Source organism: Chelonia mydas, chromosome 3 (assembly GCF_015237465.2).
Source record: "Chelonia mydas isolate rCheMyd1 chromosome 3, rCheMyd1.pri.v2, whole genome shotgun sequence".
In the NCBI taxonomy this organism is placed as follows: Eukaryota; Metazoa; Chordata; order Testudines; family Cheloniidae; genus Chelonia; species Chelonia mydas.
In genome coordinates this window covers 24,523,034-24,534,504 of record NC_057851.1, presented here as the reverse complement: position 1 = coordinate 24,534,504, position 11,471 = coordinate 24,523,034, and the positions used below count along the sequence as shown (strand labels likewise).

The window sequence follows — 11,471 nt, the reverse complement described above, 5'->3', positions numbered from 1 at the left end:
ATGCTTTGTCTGTCTTTATCTTTTTGGATTTTAAGCTATTGAGGGGAAGCAGTATGTTGTCTATGTTTGGAAAGTGCTCAGCACATTCAGGGCACTAGCAAAATCTTAATAGTAATAATAATCTAGTATTTGTTATTTTATTATTATTATTTCATTATTAATATTCAATTAGAACTCCTGCATTTTAATTCTACCTCTTATATTGACTGTGTCTATGGGCTTGGTAAATCACTTAACTGCTCTGCCTCAATTTCCCAAACTGTAAACCAAAGAATAATATTATCTCTTTCAGATTAGTGTTGGGAGAATTAATCAGTTAATGTTTGCAAAGTGCTTAGAAAATGAAAATGACTGAGTATTATTATAATACTTAACGCTGCTTAATTTAGGAAATAATGGCTGGTGAGATTCATTAATAGTCTAAATGAATCTCTAACATAACAAACATATCTTTGCTCACGATTGTTCCAGTGTATTACATCAATTAACAGACAATTTGTGCCTCATTCATTATCTTTTTATTTAGCCGTAGCTAAATATTTTTATTTTTAATTAGTGCCTCTGTCCTAGATAAATTGCTTTATTTTTAATTAGTGCCTCTGTCCTAGATAAATTGCAGGGCATTGTTAACAATTTTTGTAGCCGCAATTCTTCTTAGTTGGCAGTTATCATGCTTTTCAACTGAGGTGATCACTGGCTCAGCAGTAGAAGAACCACTCCCCTGATTTCACTGGCACTCACATTGCTAGAAACAGGCTTATAAAACCTGCTGTGCATTTAGAGAGCCAGATCCTCAGCTGTTGTAAACCATGGCACCAAGCTGATGTGCACCAGCTGAAGACTTTGCCCACCGGGTTTATTTTCTTCAGCATTAGCTGCACTGGCTCTCTTTCTCTTTTCACGCCTCAACTGTGGTCAGAAGAAGAAGTGTGCCACAAGTAACAGTGCCACCAGCTTGGAAACCATTCCATTTTTCCAGGGGCAGCCATCAGTGGAGCTGCAGAAATGAACAATAGCGTTCAGAATAGGATCATTTTGTTTCTCCATACAGTGTCATGAAAACTTGGTAAAGGAGATGAAAGTGGTACAACGTTGTCTGCAGTCTGACCCTTTGGGTTCTGAGAGCTGGAATCCCATCCAATCTAACAAGCCAGATATACTCAGGCTCGGTCAATACTTGGCTGAGAGATCATTTAGGAAAAATCTTGCAGCAGCAGGTAAGTCATGGCAGTTTTGTTATGATTTTATTATATAATGCCAAAAGTGTGCTGGATGCAACACAAACAAGCAAGAGGACAAATCCAATGCCCCCAAAAGCTTGCAATCTAATTAAACAACATAGAGAAGAGAGAGATGATGAAACAAAATATTAAGCAGTGAAGTTTAATACTGGTACCTGCTCTGTCAGCACCACATACCAACCTGTGGCTTGGGTATTTCCTGGAATCAAAATGTACTGAGAAGTTATAATTTTCTACTACATTCTAGAGGTTTTCCCATACAGGGAATTCCGGGATCTTGCTGCAGAAGCATCTGATTCTCTTCACCTCTGAGTTATTTTCTTCAGTAGTTGCAGTTTGGAGAAAGCACCCATATCTGAAATGCAGTTTGTGGAAGTACAAAAAAAGAAAAAAAAATTGCACTGGGCAGCTGTGACACTGAACAATCATGAAGCCTGTGACCCCGTTGATATCAATCTGGAAATATGACTGAATATCTCAGGGAGAAAATTCTTTGTCTGATTCTGGTTGATAGTTAGTGAAGAAACTTTTTGTGGCTATAAATGTCTTTATTTAGATAGATATGGAGAAATTAAAGGTTAGAAGAGTAATGACAGCTTGTTTTATCTGCATGCAGGAAACAATTTGCTAGCAGAGTGTTACAAGGGTGTTTGCGGGATCTTTTACTGTTGTTGTGACAGAGGATACACAAAAACAAGGGATACATTTTATGGATTTTTCTAAGCATTCTTCACATTCTTTTACCTCCTAGTGACAGTGACACTAATAGCTTGACCAACACATTCCTTTTAACAAGCAAACAGATGGCTGGTGTTTAAATCTCTACCCTCCTGTGTGCAGAAGGATCAGATTCAGTGCTGACACAATGAGTTATACCTTATGTGGAGAGATTCCAATGGTAAGCAGGACATTGGGGAAACTGGGAAGCATTTGGGGATTTTTCTAACATCTCCATTTCCTCTCTGAAAAGCTGTTCTTCTTTAAATTGTCAGTTTCTGACACCAGACATTGCCAAGTGTGGCAGTGCATTTAGATTTGAGCACAACTCAGATCTCAACAGAGAAGTCTGATTGGTGGCGGGCAAGTTCCTTATCCACCATACTTTGGTCAGATCTTCATTCTTCCTTGAAGAGCACAATAATATTCACCATAATATTGAAGGGTAGCATGCTGCCACCTTTACTCACATGGAGTAGTATTTTCCCTTGTGATTAGTCCCAATCACAGGGGAAGGTACTAAATAACATGAATATGGGTGGTAAAATCTATTAAGAAATGAGTGGCTGGATTACTGATACCAACAAATAACAAAAACAATAAGAAGTCCGGTGGCACTTTAAAGACTAACAGATTTATTTGGGCATAAGCTTTCATGGGTAAAAAACCCACTTCTTCGTTTTTGTGGATACAGACTAACATGGCTACCCCCTGATACTCAACAAATAACAGTGGCAGGCAGTCAAAATATGTATATACCAAGCCATAGATATTTTATAAGGTATGTCTAACATTTTCAAATTTGGGAGCCTAAAGTTAAGCATAAAAATGAAGGATGGAGATGTGGCTACTGTCTTCGTTTCCCTCTTTGCTGGGTAGTTTAATTTAGCCCTCCAGTAAATCAAAGCCCACTCATTTTGGTATATTATCTGTCAGTACAATCGTCCACCAGACTAGTCCATTCACATCTCACTCTGTCTTTCTGAGATGTTGTAGCAAAATCAATAGAATTAAATTAAACCGTAAGTAAACAACTACCTCTCCAGTCTCCTCAGACATTATTGGTTCTCTACTATAGGCTGGTGTCAAAGTCTCTATTCTCAGGGCTTGTTAGATTGGCTGAGCAGGTTTCCAGAGCATGGCAGGTCCTTTGCCCACTTGCCTTTGTGGAGGGATATGCATGCTGTTCCTGCCCCTGGAGCAAAGAGACCCACAACAGGTTTTATTTCCTCGCTATCAGTGAAAAGAGGCCTCTTTTTTTAAATCCTGTCCCCTTTCCCAGAATACTTGCTTCCCATTTACAACACCCATATAGTGTAGAGCTGGGTACAAGAAGTGGGGGGGGGGCCAGCCCCTTCTGCCTTTGGCCATAGACACTACATATCCCTGTGCAGTGTGTGCCCAGGCTCTGCAGATGGGTGTGCACCCTACCTATGTCCATCGAAGCCTCTGGGTCAAGAAGAGCCTGAAGCGGGACAAACCTGGGACCATGGAGGGATCGGGCCAGGACAACACTCCCGTTCACCCAGCAATAAGGCCCTGCCTGGGGCCCCTGGATGTAGGGCATAAGTGGGACTTTGTTGACGGTGCCTGGGGGGATCGAGAGAGCCAGTCTTGAGCCATGTGGCTCCTTTCCCTCCGTGGCTGCAGAGCATCCTCCGAGCTGGCAGGTGCTGGGCCTGGGTGATCAGCGATGGGTCAGTGCGGAAGGAGCCAGGGATGCTGCAGCCGGGGGAGCTGCTGAGGCTCTCGGGCAGAGCCGAGCCCAGAGGATGTTGGAAGCTGGGTAGTGGGGCTGCCTGACCAGCAGAGCTATCTGGACCTGGACACAGGTTAGGGGGAAGGCAAGGACAGGATGGACTCTGCAGGGAGTCACCCCCTGCTTCCGCCCAGCCACTATCTTTCTGCCTCCTCCCCAGCTCCTCCTGCTACTCTCTTCTCACTCTGGGGGCCCCCGATGCCTTCCCACTTCACTTCTACTCAGCTTCCCATCTCCCCAGGTAAACTGAGCCCCCTCTATAGGAAAACTCTGGTTGTGGCCCTGCTCCAGGGAATGACCATCCCCACAATGCTTTGGCTCTGGGCTGAACTGTTTTGGCTAAGTTGAGATTTTGGGTTCATTCAAACTTTAAACACAAAGCAAAACTCAACAGGTGTGAGCCCATTTGAAATGAAACAGAGTTCACATGCAAAGCTGCCCAGCTGACATCATTATCACCCGACTGAAAGCCATTTATCCTGACTGCACAGAAGGCCGAACTATCCAGAGGAAAATGACTCCATTGGCCTTGCGGCTAGCTTTATGTGTAGAGACAAAACCCTGCTATGTGACAGTCCAGTGCTCATAATCATAGAATCATAGGACAGGAAGGGACATCGAGAGGTCATCTAGTCCACTCCCCTGCACTCATGGCATGACTAAGTATTATCTAGACCATCCCTGACAGGTGTTTGTCTAACCTGCTTTTAAAAATCTCCAATGATGGAGATTTCACAACCTCCCTAGGCAATTTATTCCAGTGCTTAACCACCCGGACAGTTACAAAGTTTTTCCTAATGTCCAACCTAAACCGCCCTTGCTGCAATTTAAGCCCATTGCTCCTTGTCCAATCCTCAGAGGTGAAGAAAAAAAATGTTTCTCCCTCCTCCTTGTAACAACCTTTTATGTATTTGAAAACTGTTATCATGTCCCCCCTCAGTCTTCTCTTTTCCAACTAAACAAACCTAATTTTTTCAATCTTCCCTCATAGTCATGTTTTCTGGACCTTTAATCATTTTTGTCGCTCTTCTCTGGACTCTCTCCAATTTGTCCACATCCTTCCTGAAATGTGGCACCCAGAACTGGACACAATACCTCAGTTGAGGCCTAATCAGTGGGGAGTAGACTGGAAGAATTACTTCTCATGTCTTGCTTACAACACTCCTGCTACTACATTCCAGAATGATGTTCGCTTTTTTTGCAACAGCATTACACTATTGACTCATATTTAGCTTGTAGTCCACTCTGACCCTCAGATCGTTTTCCGCAGTAGTCCTTCCTAGGCAGTCATTTCCCGTTTTGTATGTGTGCAACTGATTGTTCTTTCCGAAATGGAGTACTTAGAATTTGTCCTTACTGAATTTCATCCTATTTACTTCAGCCCATTTCTCCAGTTTGTCCAGATCATTTTGAATTTTAATCCTATCCTCCAAAGCACTTGCAATCCCTCCCAGTTTGGTGTCGTCCGCAAACTTTATAAGTGTACTCTGTATACCATTATCTAAATCATTTATGAAGATATTGAACAGAACTGGAACCAGAACGGATCCCTGCAGGACCCCACTCGTTATATCCTTCAAGCATGACTGTGAACCACTGATAACTACTCTCTGGGACTGGTTTTCCAAACAGTTATAGTAGCTCCATCTAGGTTGCATTTCCCTAGTTTGCTTATGAGAAGGTAATGTGAGACACTATCAAAAGCTTTACTAAAGTCAAGAAATACCACGTCTACCGCTTCCCCCCATCCATAAGTCTTGTTACCCTGTCAAAGAAAGCTTGACTGTTACTCATCACCTTATTATCTTTTAGATGTTTGCAAATTGATTGCCTAATTACTTGCTCTATTACCTTTCCGGGTACAGAAGTTAAGCTGACTGGTCTGTAATTCCCTGTGTTGTCCTTATTTCCTTTTTTATAAATTGGCACTATATTTGCCCTTTTCCAGGCTTCTGGAATCTCTCCCATCTTCCAAGACTTTTCAAAGATAATTGCTAATGGCTCAGATACCTCCTCAGTCAGCTCCTTGAGCATTCTAGGATGCATTTCATCAGGCCCTGGGGACTTGAAGACATCTAATTTGTCTAAGTAATTTTTAACTTGTTCTTTCCCTATTTTAGCCTCTTCTGATCCTACCTCGTTTTCACTGGCATTCACTATGTCAGACATCCAATCACCAACCAACCTTCTTGGTGAAAACCGAAACAAAGAAGTCATTAAGCACCTCTGCCATTTCCACATTTTCTGACATTACTCCCCCCCCTGCCCCACCATTAAGTAATGGACCTACTCTGGCCTTGGCAGTGATGAGCTGCCAAAATCTTAACAACTGGTTCCCTATAAAAAGTTCTGATTTAAGGGATGTGCCCCAGTATGTATTTTTTGTACCAACAGGGTTACCATACGTCTGTATTTTCCCGGGAGGAATTTTTAAAATTTAAAAATTCCTCCCGGACGGCGATTTAAGAACCAAAAAGCCGGACCTGTCTGGGAAAATACGGATGTACGTTAACCCTGCCTAAAGTTCTTTTTTAAAAAGATGGGCCTGAACTAGAAATGAGCTCCATTTCACATGTGTGGGTCCCTGCCACTCCCTGGGGGTGTGCTAGGGTGACCAGATGTCCCGATTTTATAGGGACAGTCCCGATTTTGGGGTCTTTTTCTTATATAGGCTCCTATTACCCCCACCCCCGTCCTGATTTTTCACACTTGCTGTCTGGTCACCCTAGGGTGTGCACATGTGTGGGTCCCAGCTGCTCCCTGCCCCCCTCATTGAAGCAGGTGTGCAGGGTTACTCTCCTGGGAACTGCAGGGCACCAGTGGACATGGGGCCAGCGGCAGACAGGGACATGGGGCAGGGCTAGCTGGAGGCAAGGGATGCAGGGCTGGCTGCGGGCAGGGCAGGGGGTGCGGAGCTGGCTGGAGACAGAATCATAGAATCATAGAATATCAGCGTTGGAAGGGACCTCAGGAGGTCATCTAGTCCAAACCCCCTGCTCAAAGCAGGACTGATCCCCAATTAAATCATCCCAGCCAGGGCTTTGTCAAGCCTGACCTTAAAAACTTCTAAGGAAGGAGATTCCACCACCTCCCTAGGTAATGCATTCCAGTGTTTCACCACCCTCCCAGTGAAAAAGTTTTTTCTAATATCCAACCGAAATCTCCCCCACTGCACCTTGAGACCATTACTCCTCGTTCTGTCATCTGCTACCACTGAGAACAATCTAGAGCCATCCTCTTTGGAACCCCCTTTCAGGTAGTTGAAAGCAGTTATCAAATCCCCCCTCATTCTTCTCTTCCGTAGACTAAACATCCCCAGTTCCCTCAGCCTTTCCTCATAACTCATGTGTTCCAGTCCCCTAATCATTTTTGTTGCCCTCCGCTGGACTCTTTCCAATTTTTCCACATCCTTCTTGTAGTGTGGGGCCCAAAACTGGACACAGTACTACAGATGAGGCCTCACCAGTGTCGAATAGAGGGGAACGATCACGTCCCTCGATCTGCTGGCAATGCCCCTACTTATACATCCCAAAATGCCATTGGCCTTCTTGGCAACAAGGGCACACTGTTGACTCATATCCAGCTTCTCGTCCACTGTAACCCCTAGGTCCTTTTCTGCAGAACTGCTGCCGAGCCATTCCGTCCCTAGTCTGTAGCAGTGCATTGGATTCTTCCACCCTAAGTGCAGGACTCTGCACTTGTCCTTGTTGAACCTCATCAGATTTCTTTTGGCCCAATCCTCCAATTTGTCTAGGTCCCTCTGTATCCTATCCCTACCCTCCAGCGTATCTACCTCTGCTCCCAGTTTAGTCTCATCTGCAAATTTGCTGAGGGTGCAATCCACACCATCCTCCAGATCATTTATGAAGATATTGAACAAAACTGGATACTTTGCTCTTGTGCAGGGTTGGCTGGAGGCAAGGGGGTGTGGGGCTGGCTGGAGACAGGGCAGGGGCTGACTGGAGGTAGGGGCTGACTGCAGGCAGGGCAGGGGGCTGCAGGGCTGGCTGGAGACAGGAGCTGGCTGCAGGCAGGGCAGGGGGTGGGTGCGGGCAGGGAACCAGGCTAACAACCGGTTCTAAAACTGCTTCAAAATTTAACAACCGGTTTGCGCTAACTGGTGCAAACTGGCTCCAGCTCACCACTGGGCCTTGGTCTTCCTCTTGCTTCTAATGTATTTGTAGAATGTTTTCTTGTTACCCTTTATGTCTCTAGCTAGTTTGAGCTCGTTTTGTGCCTTGACCTTTTTCCTTTCTCCCCATGTACTTGTGTTATTTGTTTATATCCATCCTTTGGAATTTGACTTAGTTTCCACTTTTTGTAGGACTCTTTTTTGATTTTTAGATCATTGAAGATCTCCTGGTTAAGCCAGGGTGGTCTCTTGCCATACTTCCGATCTTTCCTATGCAGGAAATGGGATAGTTTGCTCTTGTGTCTGTTATAATGTTTCTTTGAAAAACTGCCAGCTGTCTTCAATTGTTTTTCCCCTTAGACTTGCTTCCCATGGGATCTTACCTACCAACTCCCTGAGTTTGCTAAAGTCTGCCTTCTTGAAACCCATTGTCTTTATTTTGCTGTTCTCCCTCCTACCATTCCTTAGAATCATGAACTCTATCATTTCATGATCACTTTGACCCAAGCTGCCTTCCACTTTCAAATTCTCAACCAGTTCCTCCCTATTTGTCAAAATCAAATCTAGAACAACTAGTAGCTTTCTCCACCTTCTGAAATAAAAAAAAATTGTCTTCAATAAATTCCAAGAACTTATTGGATAATCTGTGCCCTGCTGTGTTATTTTCCCAACAGATGTCTGAGTAGTTGAAGTCTCCCATCACCACCAAGTCCTGTGCTTTGGATGATTTTGTTAGTTGTTTAAAAAAAGCCTCATCCACCTCTTCTTCCTATTTAGGTGGTCTGTAGTAGACCCCTACCAAGACATCACCATAATGTCAGCCATGATCTTGTTTTATTCTGAGGCTGGAGATGGGACTGGTGAGGAGTATGCTATTCTAGCCAGAATGTCAGCCCCAATTTGAGATCAGGACCCACTTTTGCTCATGCTGGAATAAGAAACCCATTTGACTGCTTTGGCCTAAAACTACAGTTCAGGAAAGCAATCCTGTTCAGCAAAGCACACAGGCATGCTTCTATAGTTAAACCCATGTGTAAGTGCCTTGCTGAATATAGATAGTCTTAAGCATGCGCTTAAGAGTTTTTGTGAATCAGAGCCTCAGTGAAGCAAAGAGCCTGTCACAGCCACAGCAAAGTCAAAACTTCAACAGGTGCTTCTTAAATATTATTTGATTTTAATCTATTCTTCAAAAAAGACACATTTACCTGTCTATGCAACCCTTATTATAAAACCACTGGTCTTTCCCTCTGCTGCAACATTGTACTTACTTTTGAAATACTGAAGCCTAGGTAAGTCAGTAAATATAGTTATAAAATTTTGCACTCTGCATTGAAGAGAGTACAGCTGTACAGCATATTACTCACTGCAAATCTCACTCACACAAATAAGTCTTACTCTTGGCAATAGTCCCATGTAACAAAGGTCATGAATTTTCTCTGTTTATTGGTTCATGTCAGTCGGAAATTAAAAAAAATATTTATTAACCCATACTGCTGATTACAAGACCTGTAACATTTAAGTACTGTATATTGTAGTTTTTGCATTTCATTCCCTTGGGACCAATCCTGAAGTCCTTACTCAGGCAAAATGCCCCTGTGGTCAAAATGGAGTGAGTAAGAATTTTATGGGGTGAAATGAATAAAATGTCACAGAAGAAAATGGGAATGCCTCTGAAGACATAATTTCAGTCTCTTGGGTAAAGATGTAATTAGGCAGTTTTGTAGAACAGCTTATTTACCCAAGAGATAAGACTAAGTTTGAAAAAAAACGTTAAGGTCTTGGGTAAATTTGGCAGATTTTTAAAAGATTTTCTATTATACGCTCAATATTTTCTTCTGTGACATTTTTGGTCCATTTAATAAATGTGCTGACTTATTTTTTAATAAGTTCATGTTCAATAGCTTATCCTTATGAAAGGAGAGAATGGCCCTTTATGATAACAGCTTACATATGACAATAATGCAGCGATATTGAATTGTTTTTGTTCTAACATTTCTTAGCTGTGTTCTAACATCAGCTGTCTTGAACTCTCAGAGGTGTTCTATGAGAATTTCTTACTGTGCACATCAAAGCAGGTATAACAAAAAACATGGAAAGCAATGCTAATAATTCAGTGGATGAAAACAAGGCACAATAAAATCAGATTGTACTATGACTGGTATTATGCTGTGCAGAACTGGCCCTTTCAAAAAGGGCCCTTCATGCCGAGGCTGGTAAAGTCTAAGCCACAGCAGTTACAGTTGTGAATGGAATAAGAGGTGAAGAAAAGCTTTCCTACTTGCCAAGATCTAACCTCATCTTGATCTGATCTAATATTACCTATCAGCTCTGTCAATTTTTTTTACTGGTCTTAAAACAATAGTATTTTAATAAGTAACTTTTTGCTTTCTGTTTTATTATAGGAAAGCTATGGCAAATGAGTGAGGTTTGCCCTTTGTTCTGAATGTGGGCCTTGTGGTGCCATGTCAATGGTTACAGGATGGAGCTCCATGCTTGTAAGCTCACAAGTCTCACCCTTATAGCAGCAGTCCCATTTTTACAAATGTGTGTTCACTGAAATTATTTGCCCATATGTTTCCGCAAATGTAAATCAGATATGGATTGCTCAAGAATTACGTGAAGCAACGGTTGTATCTAGCATGAGCTGTTCATGGTGTGTGACTGGTGTATTTGTTTTGCTCCCTGACTGGTGTCTCCCAAACCTACAAAGAGCTTTCAGGATGGTTGCATGAACCCTTCTGGCATGAATACTCAAAGGGATATGTTTACACAAATTCATATACACAATAAATGGGACGTGAAGGCCAAAGTATGTTTGTGAATAATTGTTTTTCCCCAAATGTGCTTACAATCTTGGACTGTGACAGAGCCCCCACCCGCCCCCGTACCTCTGTTTATTCTGTTCCCCTTCTGCCCCCAAAGCCTAGCTCAGCACTTGACATGGAGGACAAACGCTTTCAGTCAAATTCAGAGTAAGCAAACCAATTTATTCAAAGCCCACATCTATACTAGATGCCTCTGACAGTGGCAACAAATAAATTTAAAAAACTTTTTTTTCCCCCATTGCGGAACTTGGTGTCCTCAATCCTCCTTCCTTTCCAGAATACTTCTCCATCTGAATTCTGACTGGAGAAACACAGCTTTGCCTAGCCTCACTATCTGAGCCTGCCCATCTTAAGGCAAAAAAAGTGAGATATCACACACACACACACACTATTCTGCCTGTCTCCAAACAGTAGATAGTCTACATGACCCTGCAGCCCAGATCTTTGGCCAGGCTTTCAGTAGTATACTCAAGTAACCCATGGAATAATTGAGTTCCAGTTCAAATTATGTACTATCAAGCTATCTTGGAGGTTTTCCCTACCACCCCTCACCTCAGTATGTGAGCTCCTCCCAGATAAAATCAGTAGCAAATCCCTAGTGAATTTTATGGCGTCTAGCTCTCCAAATATCAGAATACAAGTGAAACTGTAGCAAGGTACCTTTAGAAACTGAGACAGCGGTGTATCAGGGGACAAGATAAAACACAATGTTAAAACACCTAACAAGCTCAAACTATCTCTAACATTTAAAACAAAGATGGGAACTAAAAACAAGAATTTTCACTAATGAAAGGAGA

At 42.7% G+C, this 11,471-nt stretch overlaps 1 long non-coding RNA gene across 1 annotated transcript; it reads left to right on the top strand.

Annotated features, from left to right (window-relative positions):
* The first annotated feature begins 835 nt into the window (after positions 1-835).
* LOC122465293 lies at positions 836-10,627 on the top strand. The gene is made up of 3 exons (XR_006290026.1): positions 836-1,217; positions 1,993-2,139; positions 10,252-10,627. It is a non-coding gene; the product is annotated as an uncharacterized LOC122465293 (long non-coding RNA).
* Positions 10,628-11,471: the final 844 nt, after the last annotated feature.